At 38.4% G+C, this 14,357-nt stretch overlaps 1 long non-coding RNA gene across 1 annotated transcript in view; it reads left to right on the top strand.

Annotated features, from left to right (window-relative positions):
- Window positions 1-14,082, top strand: part of LOC134156212 (uncharacterized) — a 160,038-nt gene extending 145,956 nt beyond the window's left edge. Inside the window, exon 4 of the long non-coding RNA XR_009961857.1 lies at window positions 10,240-14,082. This is a non-coding gene — a long non-coding RNA (uncharacterized LOC134156212). The remainder of the gene's footprint in view (window positions 1-10,239) is intronic.
- Window positions 14,083-14,357: the final 275 nt, after the last annotated feature.

Below are 14,357 nucleotides of genomic sequence, written 5' to 3'. Positions count from 1 at the left end.
AGAGAGACAAAAAAAAATCACATTGAGATACAGATATGTAAATGCCATTTCATGTTTGTGTCTTTGGAGTTTTATTTCTAAGAGTTAAGCTACATACAGACACCACTGAAGTAACAAGAGGAGTGGTGTTTTTAGGATAGTTCTGGCATGTCCATGAGCCAGGAAGGCACAGAAGGAAAAGGGATTGACAGTAGCTGCAGATGGGCTAAAAGGATGAGTGGAAATTTGGATTGTGGTAGTCTCTTGCATGTTGGACTGAAGTCACTGACTCTGTCTTATCTGTGTAGCACTGACAATTTATAAGGCTGAGAAACTTGAGGGGCATAATTTTGTTCAAGATAATCATCACTGGTGCCTGCAATTTTTCTGTGTGTTATCTGTAGTTAGTCCTGCAGGCACCTATTTCTTGAAAGCAGATGCAAATCTTCAGCGTTAATAATTGTATGTATGCAGTCAGGTTCTCTGCTGAAAATCTGGCTCTGTGTTCCTAAGTTGGTAGCACAAAGGAAGCACCATTTAACTTGAGTTGTGACTTAAGAAGCCACTTTAGGAACACAAAAGGCAAGAAACCAAGGGGAAAAATTGTGTTTCTGTTGTTATTGACTTCAGAGCTTTTTTTGCCCATGAAGTAAATGCTGATTACTGCTGATTACTGCTGATTATTCAGTGGGAGGCGTCCCTGCCCATAACAGGGGGTTTGGAACTAGATGATCTTAAGGTCCTTTCCAACCCTAACTATTCTATGATTCTATGTAGAAAAGTTGTAAGTATTCCTCATACAGAGAAGTTCCGATGGGTTGGTAAATGCAGACCGCCTTGTACCAGTCATTATAAAAGGAAATTGTATACAGAGTCAATAAGTTTGGCAAATAAGCTGGTACCTTGAGTGCTTGTAATACAGTAGGATTTTTAAAATGTGACATATCTGAATCCAATAGAATTCAGGAGTTAGTCATAACCCTACACACACACACACTGTTATCGCCTGCTACACAGAACCAGCGATCACAAAATGCTGTACATGAGCACTTACGTTTGAGTCAGTTTGAAACAGAGGGTTTGATTCTTCTTTATGTTGTGACTATTCAGTACCAGTCCAACCTTCTTAGAATGAGGAGGAAAGCTCAAATTCCTCTTTGCATATCCTCTCTGGCATAATGCTGAATGCTTCCTTGATTATTTACAGATGGCTATAGTATAACCATTTCATCATATTGTGAGAGATGCACATAGCTTGTCATATAGAACTGTAGACACTTAGCAGCTTCAAATCATTTTCCCTTGTGGTTAATATAATGATTCCTGTTGATTTCAATGAGCACTGGGCAGGGCCGCTATCACAGTTTTTCCCCATATGTGTTCAAATGAATGTTTCTTGCCAATATTTTCAGGTTTATTGTAGCTTCCTTCTGCCTCAGGCAAGGAAAAACAACAGGACACAATGACAGCACATTATTGGAAGTAGCATGATAAATTCTAAATAGATATAATTAGCATGTGACCCAAAAGAGACCTGCATATAATTAATACTGAAATATGGTGCATGCATTATATAGGAAAACATATTGTGTATTCAGAGTGGATCGTTTGGAGAATGGAGGTTGTCTCTAAGTGGCTTGTCAGTTTTCCATTTTAATCGGAACTGAAATTTCTGCACTTGAAGAAATAGAGAACAATCATTAAAAACACTTGGACTTTAGAAATGACACCACCTGCTTCCTTTCCCTCTTTTTTTTGTTGTGACAGTGGGCAAAAATCTTTAAATCTACAACTGGGGAAATGTGCACTAATGGGGAAACAGACCTCTGAGGAGCTAGCAGATTGACAGGCTGTTCAGGAGCATGAGGCTTTTCAGCAAATAACTTTCACTTACCTAGTAGTTTTTGGTAGATTATGTCATATCCAGAAGTCCATACTTATTTGAACCAAGCAAAGTGAATGAATAACACATACATAATGAGCATCCATGAAACAGGGAAGAAACATCTCTGATATGAGGTGAAGATGAAGAGGGGTAAAGCCACCAGTGAGCTGTGAATGTGTTGCCTTCTGAGTGACATTCAGTTCAGATCACACAGCAGCTCATTATTCAGTCTGTTTATACCAGAGGGAAACAAATATAAAAGTTAGTCCTTTATATTTAACATTGGATGCAAAGACTTAAAGGGAACTGAAAGACTTCATTAGGGAATGTGATATCACCCTTTGTGTTTTGCCAGGTCTTATTTTGAGTAAAATGAGTAATTTTAGTGGGGTTTTGAAAAACTTTATATCAAATATTTAATTAACATTTATTCTGTAACTTTGGAAGCTGAAGCTTTGGATCCAGGATATATTTTTTTATCAGAGTGAATAAATATAAACCAGATGTTAAGCAGAGGCAATAAATTTCTTCTTAATTGTAACTCTAGATATGCCCTTCTCACCAAAACACATTTATTTTTCTCTGTAGCTTTAATTTTCAGCTCTGTAACTGACACAGTCCACTGTGAAGCTGTATTTTTGGTTTTGTTAGTTCTTCCAATTACATTTTTGCACTGAGATAAATGCAAGCTCATAGTCACATTTCCCAGTAGTACTCTTCACAAACAGACTATGTCGTGGCTTAGAAGTTGCAAATTCAATATTTTGGATTTTGTGGCAATCCTGTCTGCTGAGGTTGTTATGACAGAAGGTATCTGGCATTTTTGTTCTTAAAATCTCGTATGTGTGATTGTATAATAGACTAAAGGATGGCTGGTGTCTGCAGGCAGACTATCTTGCTTTGTGACCTCGCTAGAAAACTTCATTAGTTAAATGAAGTTTGATTTGAAGCAGAGCTGAATAAAAGCTCTTTAAGATAAACCCAGATTGCAGTGGGAAGTGCTGTCAGTCAGCCACAGTCTAGCACTTTTCTGTGAGTTAGTGCTTGGAAGTGATGTGTCTCTGGGTTTTGAACCATTGCCCAACATAAAATGGAGCTTTCAAAATGTGAGTTCATTAAAGATAGCATAACAGTGTTCACAGAAGTGGCATAATTGGACCTAATAGTTTGTTTCACCATGTTTCATGTGTTCTAAATGTTTGCATCAATTAATAATTATTCTGCATTATTTCTTTTTTCTTTGCTAAATAGTTGTTTAATATTATGGTTGAAAACAGTGAAACTCTTCCCTTATCTGTGATTTCCAAGCAATTAGTTCTGGGCAATGGGTTGCCCATGAAAACTCCTGACATGTCTCATGGCCAGAAGAAATAAAAGGATAAAGCAAACTGAAGTCATTATAGAACAAATTATAGACTTCTGCACAATATTGCTCAGTATTGTTGCCTCTTGGCAAACAAAGCTTTGGATGGCTATCCTAGAAAAAAGCCAAACTGCCTCATGTTTGCTTTATTTACATTAAGTGCTATTAGAATGAATCTGGTTCAGATTTAGGAGACTGCAGAAGAGGTTAAAGAGAGGTCTAAGAGGAAAAAAAAGAGAGAGAAATGTTCATTGTGCTGATCATGATGATATTTGAATTTCTCTTGAAATGTTGTCCTGGGTTCAGCAGTAGCAGTCATGTTTCTCCTTCTTGGTAGCTGGTGCAGTGCAGTGTTTTGACTTTTGGCCTGGGACCAGAGCTGATAACAAGGATGTTTTGGTTTGGCCAAGGACTTTGTGAGCCTCATGCTCTGCCAGGGAGGAGGGGAAGCCAGGAGGAAGCAGAGACAGGACACCTGACCCAAACTGACCAGAGGTATTCCATACCACAGCACGTCATGCCCAGGATGTAACTGGGAGTTACGCGGAAGGGCTGGGAGACTGCAGGGTTGGAGGAGGTATCGGTCAGAGCTTGGTCGGGCTGGGGGGGGGCGAGTTATCGGTCGGCTGGTGGTGAGATGATGTATTCTCTTCCCTTGTTATTTCCTTTATCATTATTATCACTAGTGGTAGCAGTAGTGATTTGTGTTATACCTTAGTTACTAAACTGTTCTTATCTCAACCCATGAGAGTTGCATTCTTTTCGGTTCTCCTCTCTGTCCCTCCGAGAGCAGGGGGAGGGCAAGAAAAGGGGGGGAAGTGAGCGAACGAATTACCTGACTGGGTTTAAACCACAACAAATGTGTATTAATTGAGTATTGAAGCTGCTTGAATCTCCACATGTTCATGCTTTTCATTATATGAAAATTATATGACAAAGTGCAAAATTTTTTATAATTGCTGCAGAATGTTTTATTAGCTTTATTTCCAGGACTGTCCTGTTACATTAGTCAGTGCTAGTAGCAAACTGTTCATCTTTGGTAGACAATGCACAACAAGAATCTTCAGACCTCTGTGAAGACAGGCCTGTTAATACATGAAGGGAAATGTTTCCCAGACCAGAGTATCATCCACAGAAGAATTGCTGAGCAGTTTTTCATGCTGCTTTGATAAGCAATTAAGCAAAGACAGTTATAATTCAATCAAATCGTATTGAGATCAATAGAACCACTAAACTGGACTACTGAACTGCATGACTGGAGAACACTACTCCTGAAGACCATCAAACTTCTAGCAATACTATGCTCTTAATTCCAAAAACTGTGCGGCTACTGCAAATCACTTACACAATGTACTGTTAAACTAAAGGCACAGCGGCCTCTAGTTTCCCTGACTTCTCAAGCCATTTAAATAGTCCACTCCGTTTTCTTTTGCTGTTAAACTGTAAGCTCCAAATAAGGATCTCTGTCAGCCATACTGGAAGTGTTTTTATTTTACCCTTTTCAAAGAGTGAATACCATTTTTAAGCTGTTAGGAGGTACTAGTTGTATACAAAATAATGCTTCTGATGGTAAAATTGGCAGTCACACGTAGTAATTCCTTCATTGACTGTCAGACCCGTCATGCTGCAGAAAGGTAGGTCAGTTGAATTGGTTATTAACTTCTATTGAAAAATAAGCATTTAGTGTTTGTTTCCACAAAATAAAAAATAGGAATGACTACATCATTTATCTGTGGGAAGTGAATAATGTCCTTATCCTTTTTAGCCGATTAATAAACTGTGATCCCTAGAACAGTAATTTCAGGATCATGCCATTATTTGCTAATTCCTCATTTCTTCATTTCCTAAGAAAATATTAAAATTGCAGTTGGCCACAGCAGGACAGGCCCATGCATCACTGGAGCAACCAGTAATTTATGATGCATTTGGAACTCTATATTAACATTTCAGACTGTAATGAAGTTTCAGATTGAACAAGGTCAGGCCTGATTGTATGATTAAATAACTTGAAATTGTTATTAAAAGTTTGCATTTCTCCAGCTTTTCAGCATGACTATTTTACTTTGGGGCACTCCATTAATCAAACCCACACAAGCTTTGTTGGGTCATGTTCGTTCCATCACCTATTTATGTAGCCGTAAGTCATCAGGTTAAACAAGCTGCAGAGGGGTTATAAAGTTTTTGCAAGTTGGTGTTTTTTGCTTTTCCTTCAAACCTGGAAATTTGATATGTATCAGTTGTTGTGGCCAGGTCTTTTTTGTGCTTGGGCCATCACACTGTGAAAGCGAATGACTTAGACCTCAACCAGGTATGGGTATCTTTTGAATAGTTATTCTTCTGTTATGCTTCCAACTAATCTTCCCTTTTTACCAAGTTTTCAAGATACAAAGGTGTGTGCCTGGTGTACATTGGGAGCTCCAGTCCTCATTGATCCTCTTTATGGCACATCCAGTGCTTCAGAATGGTGGATCTATCCTAATACCACCTCACAGCGCTGCAACCCCTGTTTGCACATGGAGAGAAGCAAACTACTGAGCTGAGAGAATGGATCTGAGATTTCTCTGGGCTTCTGAGATAGAGTGGCTGGTTAAACTCGGGTCTCCTAAATCTCATGCTTGAACCTAATCAGTATTTGGGAAAAAAATGTAGGAATATTTCGCATGTTAATGAAGTGCTGTTTGTAATGGATGACACAAATATGGGGTTTGAGCACGTTTTTTTTTTCCTGTGATTCAGACATTAGTCTCTACAGCCCCTTAAACATAAACTGGGGTACAGTATATTAATACTTCATGTATTTTTAATTGAATAACATCGTTATGGAGTTTGCTGCTTGCAAATCCCCACTAATATCCACATTTCTCCTGTAGAAATCTGTGAAACTGAATCTCTCCTGCAAAATTACACTAAGCCATCTTTAGCATCCTGCTACTTAGCAAGGACCTTTGGTCCTTGTTTCTCACCTCTTTTCCTCAGCTACAGCACTTGTCAGTTTGTATTATGCATACTTGTAAGTAATAGAAAATGAAAAAAGATATTATCCAGGTAGAAGGGCATGGAAGTTTTACAAAGTGAGCTTTGAATAATACCAAATGATAAATAAAGTGTTAGATTTATAAATGTATATATGCTTTTTTTTTTTGCATATATATATATATATAAATATATAATATTGTTATCATTTCCTCTTCCAGTAGCAGCTAAGCTCCAATACTGGAATATATAACAGAAGTTTTACTGTTGATCTCAACTGTGTTGGGTCATGCCAAGAGGATAAAATAAAAACCAACTGTCACGTATGTTTTGTTCCCTGAATTTACATTCTTTTGCCTTGGTGGTAGAGCTGGCCATCCTCTTTGGGAAGCCAAACACCTAATGAGGAGAGATGCTTAAGTGAACACTATTGTTCGAGTCAGTCCTGAAGCTGAGAAGAAGGATGGGAAGGCTGCATGCAAAAAATAGAGCAGCTCTGACTTTTCCCAGAAAGCTTGTCAAGGAAAAAAAAGATGTTCAGAGCTGGTATTTTTGCACTACATATTCAACATTCACAACAAACTCAGAATGCCAAAAAAACACGGATTTTAATTGGAATGAAATGAAATGTGGAGCTTTGCATGCTGAATTGCGGGTTCTGTGCCCTGTTTCTTCTCTTTGTAAGGGAAATCAAGGTTAACCGCAGCAATCAGATAGGGATTCCTTTTGTGTAATTGAATTTTTGATGGCTTTAATCCACCTACCAATGGTTTATTACATAAAAGCATGTCAGGGAGCAGAAAGGGAATGTCTGGAGAGTTCAGCAATACAGAGCCAACAGAACGGTTCCAGGTGCTGTGAAGAGGAGCAGGCTTCCAGCTCTTGTAACTGTCATTGCAGACCAAATACTCTGTCCCCAAGTCCCAAGGAAAATACCAGTGCTGTGACACACCAGCCACAGCTGAGGTGCATTTGCTGTAGTTCTGGATCTACAAGTTTTGTTCTGCTTTTAATACTGAACTGTGAAATAATAAATGTGCATTTGCAGACTTTATCTGTGGGCCTTGCCAGAGATATGTCATCTGATTGTGCATGTAGGTAGCATTTAACATAATCTGCCCTGGCACATTCATAAGATAAGACAAAAATAATATTTTATCACCATGCAGTAACAGCCTCTTATCAAACTCCAAAGTCTTAATTAGGGATTTCTCTCCAGGTCCCCACTTGTCTGATGACCATATAAATATCTCAATTAGATAATTAATATAGTCCATACTGCATGATAGTATACAGCAATTTAAAGCAGTGAGCTCAACAGAAACATTTCTGTTTTATATTGGTAGGAATTCAGCTAAATATGGGAATCTACAAGTTCCTCTTCTGATATTGATTCTATTTTTTAACTTTTTAGAATGCTATTGTAGAATGCTATTGTCTCCGTTCTTCATACACTCTGAGAGATGACAGGATATTGGGTTGTTTATGATGCTTGGCCTGAATGTCATTTTGTATTTTATTTCAAGTTTTAATCGATTTTTGGTCTGTAGTGTGCAGATCAATATGCATACAAGATGTACACATTCTAGAGTGGGAAGACCTACCCAGGGCTTCATTTATATTCCAAATCTATTACCGCTATTTTTCTCAGCTAGAAGCTTCTTGCAGATTTAAACAGGAGCTTTCAAGTTCCTTATCCATTTCTACCACTATAGGAATTCTGCCTAATATTTAAACAAGTTTTTAGTGAATGAGACTAACACTGAGAGGTAATATCTTAGTTTGTAAGTCATACAAAGCCATTAAGCTTCCAGAATTTTCCCTTGCTTGTTCTTTAGATATAAGGTGTTGTATTTGTGGGTTTTTTTCCAAGTAATGACCAAAGATAAAATGGCCCATGAAAGCATTCACAGTCTGAGGTGCTTGTGTCTTCTAACCTCCTTGCAGATCCAGTCTGGAACAAGGTGGACCAGCCATGTGGGAAAGAGTATTACATTAATTTCCCAGTAAAAGACAGCTGAATAGATGAGAGCATTGCTTTGGAACATCTCCATGTTTCCTCTTGGGTAGTGGTAGCAGAGTCTGACCCAGGCTATGCATAGCCAGTACAAAGCTCTAGAGATATAAACTGAACATTGTCATCCTTTGAACTTAACATACTCAGAGACGTCGATGTCAGAAACCAGAGTTAATTGTGTGTAGCAAGATCAGAGGCCAAATTTACAGGTAATCTAATATAAAGAAAATTAATACCAGAAAGCCAATAAAAATTGAAAACTCATCTGAAGAACTGAGGTTGCTGCTACTGAGTTTGTAGCATCTGCTTAGAGATACATCAGTAAGACTTCATCAGCTTAGAAAGTCTGCTTGTGGTTGGATTTATCCTGATCAAAAAGCCTACTAAAGAAAAAGAAGGAATTACAGGAACAGTAGGAAAAGCACAGAGACAAGGAAGCTGGCCTGATGCCACAACGCAGTGCTGGCCTCAGGAACATGAATTCTAATGCTTGGAAAATACAGTAATGGCCCGCATCACAAAAATGACATTACTGATGAAACATATTGGTTAAATCTTGGGGAACCTGAAGTTGACTGCAGAGGGGCTGATGATCTGCTCTATGTTTATGATGGTGAAGCCATTGATCAACAAAAACTTGGCAGAGGAATTTTGGACCACTATGAATTTATTTGTAAATGTGTAACGGGCTGTCTAAAAATGTGAAACATTTAAAAAATTCTGAAATACTATTTTAACTAATTCAGAAATTTGACTCAGAAAATGATTTTTGAGTTTTTGTGGTTTCCTTGTTTGGGGTAGCTTATTATTTTACTATGTCAAAAGCTTAGTATGGATGGAGAATAATTCCTACGATCACCTAACATTTACGTGTTCTATTGTTGCTTTATGCAAAGTCCTGATTTGCCAGTGCTTTTGGTGGTGCATGGGAGAGGAGGAAATTTCAGAGGAATCACTCTGGTTTTGGATCTGGGGCTGACCCTGTCCGGGACACTTAAATTTTGCATTTCTGCTGCTCTCTCCAGAGCTCACTTTGGACAGCTACTGCTTCTTATTATGTGTTTGCATCTAGCTATTGTTTGGGGCTCAGAAATTATGCTACAATGTACATAAAGTTACTTTGGGTGTTGCATTTTCTGTAAAATTTGAAAGGGTTCCTTCTGTTAAGACTACTTGCTTTTTGTCACCTGTTATACTCCTTTTTATCAGATTTTCTGGTATCAAACTGATTTACCTATGATACTTCTTTCTCTCCTGAGAAATTCACGTCTGTCTCTAGCATCTGTCTCTAGCTTCATTCAAAAACAGTGGTGGGGAGATCATTAATTTTATGGCTATATTTGTATCATTGAGTCTCTGTCAATAAATCATTTCTGATTTTCAAGAACCTGCAGCCTCTACCTACAATAACTTTCAGAAGCAGAGCTAATGCGGAGCAGCTAAAAATAATCATGTGGAACAAAAATGAAAAAATACAGAGAAGTCAATGTTGTGAGTTAACACTGACATATTTTTACCAGAAAAGGACCAAAGAATCAGCAAAGCATCAGCTTGTTTCAGCAAAATTTATAGTAGTAATCAGTTCCTGTACAGCTTTGATACCCTTTCAGCTTTTGACTCTTGATTTAAATCACTTCTGTGGGAATATTGTGAATAAAGCAGCACCCTGCACACAAGTACAGTTCACAAAAGGCACTAATCCTCTCCCCAGAAGTTCCACCTCTTTTTTTTTTGTAAAGGCATTTTGCTCAGCACAGCAACTCACATAGGCAGATATTCACTGGGTTTCAGTGTGAGGTAATGTGTTAAGGTCCTTAGATTGGATAAATAATGCTGACTCCTAGAGTGTGTCTGGGCCTGGCTGTAGACACACCGTCTACATGGGTGTCCAAGTACAGAGTACTGGATTCATTCCATGATGAGCTGAGAAGTGCACCAACAGACCAGGTGGGATCCTGAAATGTGATTTATATTTATATTCATATTCACTGCTATCCCTTCTTCTCATCCTTTGTTTTCTAGGACAGACAAGTGGCAGAACAAAGGAATAAGCCGCTTCAGAGACTGTGGTTAAACAAATTCCTCCTCCTTCAATAAAACAGAAGAAAAGCTTTGCGATTCCTGAACTCAGTGTCTCCATTCCTGGGACAGTGCAGTTGTGACCTCTAATCCCTCCCCAGGATGTATTGCTGCAGCCTCAACTGAGAGGCAACATGTATGTACAGTTGCTTGGGGCAAGAACTCGCATGGGTGTCAAAATGTCAGAACAGTTCCTCTGCCGCCTGCATTTACACTTCTGGGACTGAGGAGAGCAGAAGTTGCAAGCTTGCATTCTCCTTCCAAATTTCCATCCTATTTTTAAATCGCATCTTTTTGGAGGGTGGGAGGGAGTAAATCAAGATGTAGATATATACTTCAGAAAGAACATGTTCTACATGTTTTTTTTTCAGTTGATATAAAATAAGACATTTCTTTTAAAAACAAGATTTACTATTTCTGGAATAATTGCAAGTATTTATTCAAACCAAGGCTTTTTTCCTTCATTGTCATTTGGTAAGTATTTCAGGTTCTAACACCCAAAAACTCGGAGAAAACAATACTAGTTAATTAAAAGGGAACAAAAGTAAGCCAGTTAAAGCTTTTACAAAATTAGAACTGTTTTCTGTAGCCCTCCACTTCAGATGCTGTATGCCAGGGCTCAATCTTTGGATTTCTTTAATCATTTGGATTGCCCTGTTCTTCCTCCTGATTTATCCAGTGGTGCAGAAGGATTACATCAGCATAATGGACACAATGTTAAGTGTCTACATCAGTATAATCAGCTTGACAGTGTTCTGATTTATTCCTTCTTGAAAAGTGTGGCATCATAAAGATGCTGTACTGTATATAGCACCACTTAGTGGCAGAAGGCTATTTCAAATTCCCCCTTCTGAAATCTAATCTGAGGAACTTTGTTCCAAGTGAGACCAAACCAATACATCCATTTTCCCTGCTTCCTGACTTTGCACATTCAGAGTCCCCCAGTGCTGCTATGGGTCTCCCTCTCCAGCACAATAGCACTCTGGCTCTGAGCAGAACAATCACAGCATATCCCTTCTCTGTCTCTTTTCTCCACTCCACTCATGTGTGTTCCTCGTTTGGCTGTGCCCACCGAGATGGACAAGTATCTTTTGCCTGTGTTAGAGGCTGATCTCAAGTTATGTGTTGTGTGTAAATCGAAAGGTGCTACCCTAACTGCTGTTATACTTGGCTATCAACACAATGAACAGAAAATAGGAAAACATCACAAAGCAGGCTGAGGGTGAATCCCTGCTTTCAGGAGCCAGAGCAATACCAAAACGACTCAGACAGGTATTTTTCTTTGCACAACACTAATGTCAGGGTTGTTCATCGTTTGATAGTGAAAATAGTGAAAGTAGTTCATTGTAGTGAATTTTAGCAGTGTTAGCAGAAGTTTCTCGCTTTGGGGATATAAAGAGAACTACTCTGTTTAGGGATAAAGGAACCTGTAGTAACATCAGTGCTTGGAAAAATTAAAACAGATGGATACTTCCTTCCTCACCAAAACTCACTGAACCTTCCAAAGGGATATTGTGCTGTCATACTACAGCCCCTGCTTGCATGGGAAGAAAGGGTGCTTCATCAAGAAACATAAAGTAAAATCTGCTGTTTATAACACATATTGGACAAGCAACAGCAGGCTGCAACCTTCAGCTTTAATTTTAATGACACTATCTCATGTGCCATTGCAGTAATTTTGTTTTTTCTGAGTGTTTCTTTACAGTACTTATAGAAATGGCTCTTTTCAAGCCATAGATTAGCACATTATGGCTATAAGTGAATGGGAAAACAGTAATGGTAGAGACAATAAGTTCCATTCTTATTGTAAAGTTCCTCACAAGCATTTGCAGTTTCTTTCCAGTGCCCTATCAGCTGTATTCTGATCGTGTGTTCTGCATCAGTTATTCCAACACAGTACTGAGAACCAATTTTTTCAATCAGTTGTGTCCAAAATGCATATGCAATCTCACATCTGAGTTGTGTGTACAATTACTGAGATTCCATGCGTGCATTGGGTAATTTCTCACATAAATGCACTTAATTAGTCATCTGTGCATGAGCTTTCCTATTTGCATACATACTTAGGGCAATTTTGCATGCAAATTAAGCACTTTATATATATATATGTAAAAGTTTGACTCTCATCATGTTTACTAAACAGAAGCTTATGTTAGATCTGGAAGAAAATAATTAAGTTGTCCGACAGCACACAATACAATGTGGTAGCTTGCATATGGGTTATTATAGTGTCCACATCCTGCTGAGGTTTTCACAGAAAGGTTATTAGATTTATCTCTCATAAAATACTTGAGGATCAGCTGTGTAAATGACCAATCTGTTGAAATATCCGGATAGGTGAAGTACGGGTTATGCAATTCTGCCCATAACTTGCACCAGATATAATTTGTATTTGTTGTTGAAATCTTATAATAAAAATGTCCCATCTCAATCCTGTGCTTCTTCTGAGGCTACAATAAAACTTGCTAGGTGATTTTGACATTTCGTATTGATGGATTAGTACAATCATTGTACAGTCATATACAATATGCTTTATTAAACCACAAGTCTGCCTGTAACTCATAATGGAAGATGGTGTAGGAATATCTCCCTTAGTATTTCTCTCTCAGAGAGACCAAAACCACACATTATCCATTGTCTGTCAGAGTTACTTTTTTAGCTGGGGGTTACCCAGTCTTGTAGGTACCGATATTTTTAGTGCCTACACACGTCCTAGACACAGTGAGAGCCTAACTTAAAAGCATGTGTGCGGTTTGGAACAGATTAGATGATGTGAGACCACAGGATCTATTGGTCAGAGTTAACAGGATAACTACAGATAATCTCGTTAGATGAATGCATGAACTTGAAAAATAATTCTTTGGAGTTCAGATATTTCTGGACACTGCCAAAAGGCAGCAGTTACTCTGTACACAGAACTCTTGGGGCTTGCGCAAGAACCCCACCGACACCAAAAAATAGCACATATCACTTGAACAGTAGAGTCAGGTCACAACCACCAATGGCAGTTAGCAAAGTTTTTTACCTTGTGACTCTTTCTCTTCTTTTCTGTTTATGTGTGTGTGGAGGACTTTGGGTTTTAGTATTTTTAGCCTGCAATCACTCTATTATTCAGCTTACCGGGTATACCACATTCCTAAATAGTTCCCTTTCTTTTATCTCTAGGCTTTATTTCACTTAGGCATGTAATATTAGTAGTAGAACTCCTCCACACCATATTATTATCCTTATTTATAGCTAAATCATAGTGATTCAGATATTCAGATAAATTTCACATACATCTGTAACATGGCTGAAGTTTCATGGAGACAAACATTAAATTTCTCACTGCCTTTTTAAACTGGATATGTACTGAATTTCTTCAAGTGTGTGATATTTTGTCATGAAGTAATCTCTTACAAAAGCCCATCTCTTCCTCTCTCTCCAAGTTTTCTTTTCTCATCTTTTCAGCTCTCCTATTCAAATCCATAAGCTGTCAAATCTGTCACTTGTAAAGTGTTTTGTCTTCCAGGTGGGTTTTGACCAAAGATGCTGACAGCTCCAGAAAATGACTTCATACTAAATAGGTAACCGGGGCTTTCTCCGAGGAGTTCTGCCTCAGCATTTAGCATGCACACACACACCTTTAGAGTATCTGCTGTGGTGCTAAAACTGTTGGATATATGCAGGAGGAAAGAATATTTGGGAGGCATACAAAAAAGTTGGATGCCACAAAAGGCAGAGAGAGCTCAGAATAAAACTTCTATTTATGCTTTAACAATCTGTGCAGAAGAAAACATGTACTTGTTTTTTCTGATGAAGAAAAAAAGAACATGTATTGTCAGTAATATAACAAAGCCCGATCAGGACCTCACATTTTTGATAGCTAGAAGAGTGATCATTTACTAATATTTCTGCTTGTGTCAGTGTAACTTATTTTGAGATGTGGGCTGGAATAAGTTACATCAATATGAACATTTTAGTGTCGGTAGAGCCATGTTCACCAAAAGGGGAAAGGCAGGCAATGGTGAAGTGATGAGGAGAATTGCTGCTATAAACATTAAAACCAGCGAAAGCTGCAA

The sequence above is a fragment of the Pezoporus occidentalis genome, unplaced genomic scaffold (genome assembly GCF_034315485.1).
Source record: "Pezoporus occidentalis ecotype Australia unplaced genomic scaffold, CSIRO_AGI_Poc_V1 ctg83, whole genome shotgun sequence".
NCBI classification, from domain to species: Eukaryota; Metazoa; Chordata; class Aves; order Psittaciformes; family Psittacidae; genus Pezoporus; species Pezoporus occidentalis.
This window is presented reverse-complemented; position numbering and strand designations above follow the sequence as displayed.